This window comes from Caretta caretta, chromosome 2 (assembly GCF_965140235.1).
Source record: "Caretta caretta isolate rCarCar2 chromosome 2, rCarCar1.hap1, whole genome shotgun sequence".
Lineage (NCBI taxonomy): Eukaryota > Metazoa > Chordata > Testudines > Cheloniidae > Caretta > Caretta caretta.
The window spans coordinates 125,389,505-125,403,433 of NC_134207.1; the positions used below are offsets into that span (position 1 = coordinate 125,389,505).

The 13,929-nt window shown below is 40.3% G+C and overlaps 1 long non-coding RNA gene across 4 annotated transcripts in view; it reads left to right on the forward strand.

Moving 5' to 3' along the window:
• Positions 1-3,074: 3,074 nt before the first annotated feature.
• The window catches only part of LOC125632044 (uncharacterized), a 73,730-nt gene continuing 62,875 nt past the window's right edge, over positions 3,075-13,929 (forward strand). For all 4 annotated transcript variants that reach the window (XR_012667060.1, XR_012667059.1, XR_007355155.2 and 1 more), the window contains exon 1: positions 3,075-3,392. This is a non-coding gene — a long non-coding RNA (uncharacterized LOC125632044). The remainder of the gene's footprint in view (positions 3,393-13,929) is intronic.

Genomic DNA, 13,929 nt, shown 5'->3' on the forward strand with positions numbered 1-13,929 from the left:
ATCAGGACCCAAGGATATTTTATACCAGTGATATTCAAACTTTTTTTCTGGGGACCCAGTTGAAGAAAATTGTTGATGCCCATGACCCAATGGAGCTGGGGATGAGGGTTTGGGGTGTGGGAGGGGCTCAGGGATGGGGCAGAGGGTGGGGATGAGGGCTGTGGGGTGGGGCCAGGAATGAGGGGTTCAGGGTGTGGGAGGGGTCTCTGGGTTGGAGCTGGGGGTTGGGGTGCAGGAGGGGGAGCAAAGTTTGGGGGCTCAGGGCGTGGTCAGGGGACTGAGGCACAGGGTTGGGGTGAGGACTTACCTCCAGCCACCCCTGGTCAGCTTCCCACCTGATCTGGCACCACAGATTGTGCTGCACCCCGGAATTGTCAGCAGCAGGTTGAGCTCCTAGGTGGAGGCATGCAAGCAGCTTCGCGTGACTCTTGCCCGCAGGCACCACCCCCATCTCCTCCCCAGCTCCCATTGGCCGCTTTCTGGCCAATGGGAGTGCGGAGCCAGTGCTTGGGGCAGGGCAGGGCATGGAGCCCCATGGCCCCCCTGCCTAAAAGCTGGACCCACTGCTGGCCACTTCCAGGGTGCAGCGTGGTGTCGGAAAAGGTAGGCACTAGCCTGCCTTAGCTGGACAGCACCATTGATGGGACTTTTAACATCCCAGTTGGCGGTGCTGACCACTGTCTGACATGCCATGACCCAGTATTGGGTCACGACCCACGGTTTGAAAAACAGTTTTATACAATTTCATGTCTTTTGGCATGTTGGAGTTCAAAAAGTAATTAGAATGACTCTGAAGGAGGTCCATCACCAGCACTTAGCTATAGAATTAACATAAGGCAGTTTGCTTGTTCCTCCACCATTCACAGATTATTTGCTATACATTTCAAAGACAGAGGAATACAGAGATATCCCTTGTTTACAATTCATTTAAATTATAGGATGTTCTTTTGACCTCTGAATTATCAGAATACAGCATAGACAGGGACTGTATATTACATTGTTGACCCTACTCATACATATGTAAAAACACAAACATTATCTCCCCACATGTTCTTTGAGGGTTATTTATTTTGCAGGATGTTTAACCCTTTCTAGCCATGTGTCACACCTGCATTCCATTATAAACCACATCAGTTTGGTTTAACATTGTTTCTGAAATATCACTGACATTCAAAGAAATGTCACTTGTTTTCACATGCCCCCACTTCTGTTAGAGTGTTTACAGCTGTTTCTGAACACGACAATGGCACATGGGCTGTGAATACCATTATGTTGGCAGTGTGCCCAATATTGAGCAATACTATCCAAAAGATTGCTTCTCAGGATTTTCCTCTTTGCCTGCTTTCCTGAGCAGTTTATGATCTCAGATATGAGGAAGGCAGCACCCACACAGTATGGTGGGGATAAAGGTTAATGCACTTGCCTTACATTCTGCTGATCAAATGAAAATGCGTTTGGTGGTCTCTCATGTTAGCTTTCATTTGAAGATATCACAAAACCTCCACAGTTGGCTGATTCTTCCCAACAGATGTTCAAGACTAGAATAGCAGGAGGCTGTGCAGGTGAGGATTGAAGTATACAGTCACAGCTGGGTAAGGAAGTTTACACAGTGCCAGTACTATGGCTGGCTTAAACTAGTGTTATTATTTCCTCCTTTTCATAAGCTCTGCATTCATACACACACACACACAAACTTTTTTTAAAAAAAGGAGAGAGAGTGACTCAACAAGGAAAGGTATCTCTTGCAGCTGCTGCAGATTTACAGGTAGGTACATGGTGAATTTTTGTAAAATAGCAAGACAAATTTTTCTTCCACAGGATATTCTTTGCACTCCAGCTGTAACTGTAACTTGTGGCAGAAATAGTTACACACTTAATCCAAGGGATTTAAACTCTTCAGTGTATAACCCACATGTGAATGTACACTGAACTATTTTCCATTATAAAACCATTACAAGAAAAATACCAGAGAGAGAAGGGATGATCTAGTGTTTAGGGTGCTAGCCTGGAATTCAAGGGGCCTATTCAATTCCCTACTCTGCCTTAGGCCTCCTGTGTGACCTTGGGTAAGTCACTTAGTCTCTTTGTGCCTCAGTTCCCTATCTGTAAAATGGGGGTAACAGCACTGCTCTACCTATGAAGGGTTGTGAAAATAAATACAGTAAAGATTAAGAGGTGTTCAGGTACTACCATAATATAAGTACTTTAAATAGCAGAAACATTCCACTACAAAAAAATCACAGAAATCTGTCCACCTGTTTGCCATCAGCTACTATTCTATAAACTATAGCATATTTAAGTATGTACCTCATATCTGCCTGCTTCCATTTTGTAAGGGAAAATGATGCAGAAAGTTACAAAGACAACGCACACTGTGCTCTCTCAGTACGCGACTTTTGTCCTCCCTTTCCCCCCATAATCTAAAAGAAAAGTAATTCAAAACAAATGTATATGACTGCTCCTTGCATATGAAAAATGATAACATGCACTTTGGTAACCTTCATGTAATCTGTATGTGCTGGGAGATTGAATGTGATTTTCATGCTGATCTTGTAATGGGATGTTTTTGTGTCTTGCTGTTTCCTTTAGAAGCAAATGACTTGTGGCTGGAAGATCTCACAGTGTTGATGGTGTTATGTTATGTTCTGGCCACAGAACAGGTTAACACAGGACCATTTTAACTGAGTGTACTTAGGTCATTTTAAAGGACTCCATAGTGCTAAGAACTTTAGGCTCAGTGATCTGAGCTAATTTTGAGCTCTGATGTGTATAATAAGTAGATTGTAGTTTTTGATAGATACTGAAACATTTCTCTGTTAATAAAGGGACAATATTTTCCCATTGGCTCTGTAACTGTCTAAGGATTTAATCCAGCGAAGTGCCAAGTACAAAAGCAACCTCAAAGGATTGGTTAACAAATATTTAACCTTTTTACTGAGTCCACAGGTTAAATGTCATTGCTAAAACCCAGCCCCTGTTAAACATAAAACAGATCCGCTGCAATTCTCAGGAATCCCAGTATTCTTCATATATTTATTGCACTGAATGGTCCTGGTCTTCATGAATACCATAGTTACTCTTCTGATTGATGTTGTATAAAATGTATAAATTCTGAAAACTTTAGCTAAGTTTCAAAAGTTTATTTATTCATCCAAACCTTAAGAATTTTTCCTCTCTCTTCCCAGTCCCACCCCTTTTTTATTGCTTAAGTGTTCTATATTTTTGCAAGTATCTGAAGAGTTAAAAAAAAAAAAATAGCCAGGAGGGAGAAGGAATATTCTGATTGTCCCATGTAATGAAACAAACCAATGTAGAACTGTAGCTTTCAGGACCTGTCTCCTAACAGTGAAGTCCATTGCCTCATCCTCTCCACAGCTGACTATATTCCAGTGGTGAGTAAAACTGAACGATCTCTATGTATTTAGTTGTACTTTGTAACTGTGTAAAGCATTCTGAATCTTCTGAAAGGTGCAATACAAATTGAAACACAGTAGCAAATTATTCTACAACAGTCATCCTCAACATAGGGTAAAAACTCAGTTTCTCAAGTATTTAAAAGTAGACTAGTAAACACTTAAGAATATTTTACAGGGAACTACCTACTACCTCCCTATTTTATAGGGAACTACTAACTGTGCTAGCAATAGACAGAATGACCTAAGAGGTTATTTCTACATTTAATTTCTTAGGGTTTAAGTCTGATACTTTACCATCAAACCAGACACTGTCCTTTCTGGTTTCTGAAAGTTTAAAGCCAACCTGAGTAAGGCAAATAGCAATTTGTCCTTAGTATATATTTTTCAATTATTGGGCATGATTCCCTGTATTATGGATTAGTTATCTGAACAAGAAAGCAGTCTGGATCACCTGATGGCAATTATGGGTAGAAGATGAGCAACTAAAGTCGTACAGTTGTCTAATAACCCAAACTAGCATTTGAGAAGTGAAACCCTCAAAATTGTTTTAATGCACTCACCCACCTAAACACTCTCATCACCCATAGTTTGAGGGTAAGTAGGTCCCCTAATGTTACCCCATTACCAATAGATTCAACAGCAGAGAAGGTTGTATTTAGTGTGGAGAGGGGACCAATGGTGTTAGACATGAAGATGAGAAAGAGAATGTGTGTCTGCGTGCATGTGTGTGTGTTTGAGTGTATATACATACATATATATATACACACACACAGTCTCTCTCTCTCTCTCTCTGGGTAAATATATATATATGTACACACACACACACACACACACACAAGAACAGCCATACTGGGTCAGGCCAAAGCTCAATCCACCCAGTATCCTGTCTTCCAAGGGTGGCCAATGCCAGGTGCCCCAGAGGGAATGAACAGAACAGGTAATCATCAACTGATCCATTCCCTGTCGCTCATTCCCAGCTTTTGCCAAACAGAGGCTAGGGACACCATCCCTGGCTAATAGCCATTGATGGACCTCTCCTCCATGAATGTATCTAGTTCTTTTTTGAACCCTGTTATAGTCTTGGCCTTCACAACATGCTCTGGCAAAGAGTTCCACAGATTGACTGTGTGTTGTGTGAAGAAATACTTCCTTTTATTTGTTTCAAACCTGCTGCCTATTAATTTCACTTTGTGCCCCCTAGTTCTTGTATTATGAGTAAATAACACTTCCTTATTTACTTTCTCCACACCAGTCATGATTTTATAGACCTCAGTCGTATCCCCCTTAGTTGTCTCTTTTCCAAGCTGAAAAGTCCCAGTTTTATTAATCTCTTTCTACACGCGCTCAAAAATTATTGAGAAGTTAATGTAAGGAAAATCAGAAACCAAAAATTAATGAAGATGCAGCAAGAAACGAAGAGAAAAGCAGAGGATAAGAAGAGAAAGTAGGAAAAAATAAAGTTACCAGGAGGACAAGACTATCTGTTACTATTAGGTATAAAAAGTTTTTTCCCCCTTTTGGGAGCGTGGGTGGATAAGAGGATTTGCAACATTTTAAATCTAAGATGTAGTGCCTGTTTGGCTATTTTTTTTGTGGGGAGGGGGAGGGAGGAAGGGAATGAGGAAATGAATTTCCCAATTGCAGACAAAAAGAAGGTAGATAGCAAAGGGGAGACATGCTCTCACCATTCACAGCTACTTCTGTTTTTTGGAGATCATTCCTACTTTCCATTTGAAAAGTTGGCACATGTTAGGTTGCATTTACCAGCTCTCCAAGGGCTTGATCTGGCACCACTCAAGTTCTGCCATTGATTTCAATGGGCGCAAGAGTAGGCCGTGAGCAAGGTCTCTTCTGTATGTGCTAACCACAGCAAATATATTACGCTTTTTCATCCTGTACTCAGGGACTGAACTCTTCTCATCCAGTACGCCTCCCTACAAACATAAAATGAAGGGCAAGTGCCACACAGCTACAGTGGTAACATGTTAGTAGCAATGTAGTATCTCCTGACAAGGGAGACACCCACAAGCCATTTACAGTGCTAGTAACAAGCCTATGTCATTACTACAGGAAACAGCATACTATAGCATCCCCCAATCACAGAACTACACAATACTATCAACTCTCTTTAATATTTGAAGGAATAAGAGCTACCACGTTCCTTCAGCATAGGAAAGGGGAAAATATGGTGATAAGAATACTTACCTAACTGGAAAGGGAAAGAGGAAGATGCAGCAAGCAGCAGCCAGTTGCAAAATGGCCACTTTAGGGCTGCAGCTGCTGGGATCTGCCAAATTTAAAGGGCCAAACCCGGAGAGACAGGTTAGGAAAATGAAGGCCCTTAAAAGGGCAAGTCTGAGGTTGGGAATGTTACTGGAACCCATCAAGGGAAATAACTGTTGTTCGGCTGTGCAGGCTACCACTATATTGCCAAGGGAGAACACTGTCTTTTTTGTGTATCTGAGAATGACACGACTGCTTTTGCTAGCCCAGGCTTTTTGATGCATGGTAATTTATTTGCTGTGTTATTCTAGAAATCCAAATGAAAATCAGACAGGCTTTCCCTTTTGGTTTTTGGCTTTATTAGATGAAAATCATGGTCTACATATTCTAAAGTTAGGACCTTGATTTTGACGCTTCAGAATTTTCCCGGGGAGGACCCCAAGCCCTCCTGTGTATAACCCACACTTTCTTCACCTGGCTATTGGCCTGTGTTCCACATACCTCTGATCAAAGGTATAATGCTGATGCCATATTCTGCCTCCCTCAGTCATGCTGACTAGTACCTTGCATAGTAACTATGCAAATACTCTCAATCATTCCTATAGGAAAGGCAGCTAAATGGAGAAATGGGAGAAGAATGAGGTTGGAGATAGGGCTTCGACTCAGGGCACAGGAGCTAATTTTCTGATCTAATATTGAATGTCCTGTGGTATAGTAGTTTTGACTCAAATCATGCAATCTCATACCTGTGAGCAGATCCCTCTGCCCACACAGACCTTCGTTTGCTTCAAAGCACTTTCTTTGCAGGATCAAGGCCATTGCTTAGAAATAAAGCACCTCAAATTGGCCAGACAGCATTTATATCCACAAACCCATTGTTTCTTTTCCCTTTCTCCTCTGGTTGGGTTTTAAGGAGAACTACATGCCGCTCAACAGTTTCACTCTCTGGGAGTTTGTTTCAACCGCTCTTTGATTGCAGTCTGAATGGGTTTGCAACCCCAGGCTTTGTTTTGAATTTCAAGATGAAGTTAACCTAAAGCCTTGAATCAAAACTCAGTCAAAATGACCAACTTTCACACTGAGAAACTGTACAAAAACCAATGTAGTTTCTGTGCCTTTGTTGCAAAACCATAAATTAGCTCAGGTTCATCAAAATGTATGCAAATTGTAGTAAATCTTTTGACAACCATTGTTTGAGTTTATGAAGATACCTGAAACTATGTGAGTTTTGAGCTTTATGGGGAACATTTCAGACAATTCTAGTTTTACCTTACTTTTCCCCTTATGTATTTGTGCTTTCTTTATTTTTTTTTCTATTTACTCCCTGCACATATATACAAATATCAGCATATGAATTGTCTTATTTGTGGTTTATTTTTGAGAAAAAATATTTAATTCAAAAGGAGAAAAATGTTTTCTAACGTTCAAATGCATCGTGTCATGATGCTCAGCATAAGTTTTCTGTAAATTCATTTCATCTACAGCAAATGACTTAGAGGTGGCCTAAAATGCTTAAGTAATATGCCAGCTTAACACACTGCATCATGTTTCCATCTAGTGGCTAGGCCCAATGACTATAAGAACCTATACTTTCTAGAGAGCTAAAGAAGTGCTGCTTTAGCTAACATTGTAGATGTTGCTTTTCATGCTGAAGGTCTTGGTTCTGATCCCCGCTAATCTATCCACCATAATGTCTGTATGTGGCCACAGTTTGTTATACTAAATTTGGATCTGGGGTGCTCAAGTCTGAGGTATTTCCTCAGGCCCATCTCTAGTTTTAGTTTAATAAAAACTATATATATATTTCTAAGTGTACAAATCCTATTGCCCATTTGTACTGGACAAAAATGAACTGCTAGACAATATGGCTGAAAAATTACTCAGATATCATGACTGCACAGACCAAGATCTTAAAGTTACTGCTGTTTTACAAAGCCTTATATTTTCCCAGCAATTTAAAAAAAAAAGGTGTTGTAACAGAGGCAAATCAGCATCTCTGCTCTCTCTACCCTGTATATATGATATGGTATTTTCCACATTTTTTTTTATTTTTTTTTCCTCACTAGGAGTCACTCACCTGTTATTATATTTAAATGGTTTGTCATGTCAATCTCCTTAAAGGAATACCAAGTAAATAAATAAAATAAAATTCTACCACTGGTGAAAATGAGGATTTGTACAAGATTCCTGAGCTGCTCCCAAAACACATGCAATTGGGTGCATTAAACATTAAAAAGCTTTGGCTGATGGAAAGAGAGAATGTTCACAGCCAGCACAAAGAAACTTGAGTTTTCAGGAAGTAATCTCAAAATATGAGATGCTCATAATATTTGGAAGATAAGAAAAAAGCAACAACTAGATTTAAATGGCAAAGATGGAGGAGAACAATGAAAACTAAAAAAGTCTATTGATTCACCCTCTTCTCCCACCCCCCACCCCCATCTGCAGAAGCTGAAGCTGTTATTTGGTTAGTACAGTGCACTTGAGTGGTTTCACTTCCATCCTAACTAGTTCTGTACACTGGAATCAGATCAAAGAAGGAAAGTGTCATGCACTTTACACATGAAGTCCCCCCTTTTCTGCTTAGGATAAACAGGAGAAGGAAGACAATATGCCAGTTATCTTGGGGAAGATAAGCAAGACAAAAGCTTTCTTATTCACAGAATCATTAAACGGATACTACAATAATTAAAGAAGAAAGAACTACAATGCATACCCTTGGGCTGAACCATGAAACATCTGACTCAAGCCAAACACTTGCATGTAAGGGGGGTTGTGCATGAAAGGTGAAAGTTTAACTTTGTTTTTGGTCAGGGTCTAGTAATTTACTTTAATCTGTCATTTGCAACTGTCTCTTGGTTACTGATTGTAGAGGCATTAATTGTTCAGCAGAGGAAAGGGTTTTCTTTTCTTGCTTTTCATTTTGACAACAGACTTTCTCTTCCATTCTGATCAGAAGTTTCTAGGTTCAGTTGCATTTACCCAGGAATGTATTCATTTATCGATGCCACAGCTGAGTGTAACAAGAGGCCTGGTTTGTTTGTAGTTAAAACACAATGAGCAAAGCAGACATTTCTGACTGATACTCCTTATCCCAACGATATGTCTCTACCTAGTTCTCTCTCTTTTTTGGTTGCTATAACATCCATAAGAGGAGAAAAATATTAAACAATCCATCTTCTACTTTTCTATAAAAATTGTCAAAAAAAAAAAAAAATCCAGACCCTGCACAGTTGCTACAATAAGAACAGAGACAATCTGCAAACTAACAGAAACGTATGAGTTCTGAACACATAAAGAACAATAAACTAGTAGCAGACTGGACGTTGGTGGTATCTCCATGCACTGTGAGATCATTGGAATTATGCCAATTTACACCTGCAGAGGATCTGACCCCTTATCTTTATATAAATAAATGTATTAAAACTCACCAATGCAAACTGTTTGCAATAGAGGAGCGAGCTAGTTTAGCTTGTTGCATGAAGCTTTGGACTCCAGGCCAATTTTTGAGGTGTTATAGATTTCTAAAGGGATTGAAATTTGTAGTTTTATCCAATTCCCTAGTGAACAGAATTGAATAGCACAAAATTCCATATGTAACTGACCACATTTCTCTGTCCAGCTCAACAGTGTAGATTGAATTATCTCTCACTGAAACAAAGAAGACAATCTCTATAGATCAGATTTGAATCATGAGCGGAATAGAGATGTACTGAAACTGCCTGCAGGCTGCACTAAGCCCATGGATGAATATAAGAATTCAATGTCCAGTGCTTTTGTAATAGCAGGAGTTCAGCATTGTTCATTAAAGAAAAATCACATTTTAAAATAATAATGGACACATGCACTATAAGTCTGACTTGGTTGCTTAGCCCAAATTTCCTCTATGGCAATATATCAAAATGAATGGGAAGACTCCATTAGGTGGAACAAACATATTATTCAAACATACTTCAGCAGAGGAAATACAGTCTTGCGGTTAAGTCTGAGAACCAAGAGACCGGGGAACTATTCCTCACTGTGCAACAGACTTCTTATGTGATCTTGGGCAAGTTAGTTGATTTCTGTACCTCAGTTTTCTTATCTGTAAAACAGAAATAAAGGGTGGAGCTGGTCAAAAATATATTTTTTCAGGTTTTTTTAATTATATTTTTCTGTATGTCCCATTTTTTATTTATTAATAAGAAACCAAAATCCCAAACTGAAAATTTGTAAAGAAAAACTGAAATAAAAACAAACAATTTTTGTTTGTTTATTTTTTCCCATCAAAAATCTGGAAAATTTCAACCCAAAGAAACACTTTTTACAAACACTTTCATTGGTTCAAAATTCATCTGACTCCAGTATAGTACATGTACCTTACTCCTGGAGTGAAAACCAGGCCCACTTGGTGTGGCACTCTGTCCCCCTCTAGTGGTGACTAGGATATCTAAGATTGATGGTACAGCCTTGGCTAAGCAACATGGATTTTTTTTTTTAAGACAGTAGAAGCTCACATATTAAGATTCACAGATCTCGGGTTTGATCTCCACTGCTTAGAACCCATCCAGAGGCAGGCTCTAAGGAGTATGTGGACATTTGGTCTATTCTGATATGACAATTACAATTTAGTCTTGTTCATATATATATGAACAAGACTAAATTGTAATTTATTATATATATATATATATATATATAAAACCCAAGGATTTCAAATAGCTTTAATGAATTGGTCTTCACAGTCCCTCTGTGAAGTTGGTATTAGTAATACATCTAGGAATATAATTACTAATAGTAATACAATATTTTAGTGTGGTAATAAGTTTCTTCTTGGTTGCAGCTGTTGATCAGATGATCAGACTTTGTTCTAAATGCATGATAATTGTAAACCTTTATATATTTTTTATTTGAGCTAGTGAAACTGCCGACATGGTATTTTTAGATCTGAATATAATGGCAGGTGAGTTCAACCTTAATGAGCAAACAAAGTAAGTGAGATGAAAGAAGATATGTAGATTGGCAGGAGAAAAACTGAATATGGCAAGATGAGACATGATGTCCAACGAGGAGGGCAGTTGTAAATGGAACAAGGGAAAAGGTGATATAGAGAAATAAAAAAAAGTCCTGCAAAGATTCAAAACTCAAACCTATAAAAGTTCAAAGTCAGAGGACACACAACATCAAACATAAGCTTGAAAAAAAATCTAAGTGGTTTTGAAGCACTGTAACTCCAAATGTGTAAGGTGACAAAGAAAACAGAAAAGCAATCTAAGCTACAAAACAAACAAAAATCCCTAAATATAGGGACAACTAAATGAGAGTGGGAAAGGCAATGGCAGTTAGAAAGCTGTGTCTTTATATCCAGAGGGGAAGGAAGAACCTAAAGTGAGAAGAAGTGCAGTAACAAGACAGATAACCACAAAACTGGGTAAAACACAAACAACTATATGAGGAAATGGCACCATTTTGTGTATATGCCCTGAACCTTCCTTCCAGACATGTTGGAAAAAGAAAGAGAACCAGGGCAGGAAGAAACAAGGGGGTTATGGGAGGAAATATATATATATATATATATATATATATATATATGGGGGTGACTCCCTAAAGAGTGACTCCCAACACACAGTGGGCATAGCCATCAAGAGAGTGAAATTCACCTGAGTGTGGAGGACCCATACAGAAGGCCTAAGCACCACTTAAGTCCTCAAAACTATGCTGAAATAGTGCACTTGTGCTGGCCCCTCTGCTCAGTGGGGAATGCCATCAACAATGACATTCATGCTCAGGCAATCATAGAATCATAGAATATCAGGGTTGGAAGGGACCTCGGGAGGTCATCTAGTCCAACCCCCTACTCAAAGCAGGACCAATCCACAACTAAATCATCCCAGCCAGGGATTTGTCAAGCCTGACCTTAAAAACCTCTAAGGAAGGAGAATCCACCACCTCCCTAGGTAACCCATTCCAGTGCTTCACCACCCTCCTAGTGAGAAAGTTTTTTTCCTAATATCCAACCTAAACTTCCCACATTGCAATTTGAGACCATTACTCCTCATTCTGTCATCTGCTACCACTGAGAACAGTCTAGATCTATCCTCTTTGGACCCCCCTCCACTCTTTCAGGTAGTTGAAAGCAGCTATCAAATCCCCCCTCATTCTTCTCTTCCACAGACTAAACAATCCCAGTTCCCTCAGCCTCTCCTCATAAGTCATGTGCTCCAGCCCCCCAGTCATTTTTGTTGCCCTCCGCTGGACTCTTTCCAATTTTTCCACATCCTTCTTGTAGTGTGGGGCCCAAAACTGGACACAGTACTCCAGACGAGGCCTCACCAATGCTGAATAGAGCGGAATAATCACGTCCCTCGATCTGCTGTCAATGCTCCTACTTATACAGCCCAAAATGCTGTTAGACTTTTTGGAAACAAGGGCATACTGTTGACTCATATCCAGCTTCTTGTCCACTTGTCCTAGATCCTTTTCTGCAGAACTGCTGCCTAGCCACTCGGTCCCTAGTCTGTAGCAGTGCTATTCTGTGCTTGGTCATAAAAACTCAAGGCTGTTGTGGTTTTTTTAAACTGCAAAGCAACATTAACACAACTGCCATTTCACACCCAAAACAGAACTGAGGACAGTCTTAAATAGTTATTCTTTTGGGTATGATTTTTTTTTTTTTCACAACACATTTTTCACAGCTGTACTTCAGAAAATAATCAGAATCACTTGAAAAGTTTGTCAATCTGTAGGGGGACATTCTGTGCTGTTCCTTAGAAAGTACAGCAGAGAAGAATCAGTTCAGGGGGTTGTGCAGGAGGGAAGGAACAGGGAAGAGGGAGAGCACAAACATGGCTTTCACCTGCCTTTGAATCCTTTTCCTTTTGGCCTGGTCTGGGACTCAAAATAGCCCCCAACACAGCCTAAGTTATTCTGGGGACTACTTTATATTAGAGCATTCTCCTCAGGCCTGCCTATAGCCCAATACAATATCACAAGGGGAATTTCCCCGCAGCCCATTGCAAACTGTGTATACCTACAGCACTGGAGTGGCACACAGGGGCTGGAGTGGGGGTCAGTATCCCACCTTTGGTATTTAGCTTTCTAATCAATAAGGAAGGAACTGAGCAGTTATTCCACATTTCTTCTGCACTTTATAGCTCAGATGAGAATTTATTTGAGATACAAGAGAGGTGAGATACAGTGGCTAAAAACATCAGGCCAGATCCTCAGTTGGTGTAAATTGGTATGCTCCTTAAAGCCAGTGGAGGTATTCCCATTTACACTATCTAACGCTCTGGCCCAATGTATGTAGTCATTTAGGAGTCTACAGAACCATCCTGAAACCTTCAGTACAATGTAGAGCAGCCAGAGTTTAAGCCACAGCATTGCACAAGGGTCATTGTGGAGCTGCATTGCCTTAGGAGGAGCACTCTTGGGTTATGTCTACGCTGCAGCAAGGAGTGTGCCTCCCAGCCTAGGAAGAAAGACTCACACTAACTCAGACCCAGGGGGTTGGGCAGGATTGGCCTCAGTGGCTAGCCCAAGCCTCTGCCAGTGCTGCATTGTCCACACAACTATTTTTAGTGCAACAGCTCAAGCAGAGCTATTGTGAGTTTGTCTACCCAGGCTGGGAGACAAGCTCCCCGCTGCAGCGCAGACATAACCCAAGAGGTACTCTCTTACTTTCAAGCTGGTGCATGGTTGTGGGAGGTGGGGAATGAGGGGCAAGCAATCTCCTCTCTTTCTATTAGGATAGAAGAGATTGCTCCCCACCAGTGCACTGGCCACACTCAGCTGAATGATAGGAGGTGAAGGGAGCATAAGCCATGTTCTTATCTCCAACTCACCCCCCTTTTTGGAGTCCTGCATCCAGAAGCAGAATGGGAGTTAGGCATCCCTCGACTCCCCAGACCACAAGAGGTTGGAAGAAGCTTCTTCCTTACACCTTAGTGGCCTTGCAGGGGCTATTCATAATTAGAACTATATCTAGTCTGTGGGACCTTAAAATACTGCCATTGTGAACAAGATTTTCTCCCCCAGCACCTATATAGTGGCATTGATACTACATTTACTGTGACTGTTACCTAACCAAGTTAACCTCCTAATTATTTATGTCAGAAACAAAAACAACAACCACCAACCTCAAATTCCTCTGCGACTCTACACTTCTTTCCAGCACTTTCTGGGTTCTTTTTTTAATCAAACCTCTGTAGCAGCTGACTTAGTTTAACTTAATCTTGATGTTACAATGAAAGGGTTTTCCTAATGGAGTTGAAGTGTGGTTATTATATTATCAGCCTGAGATAGTATAATTATA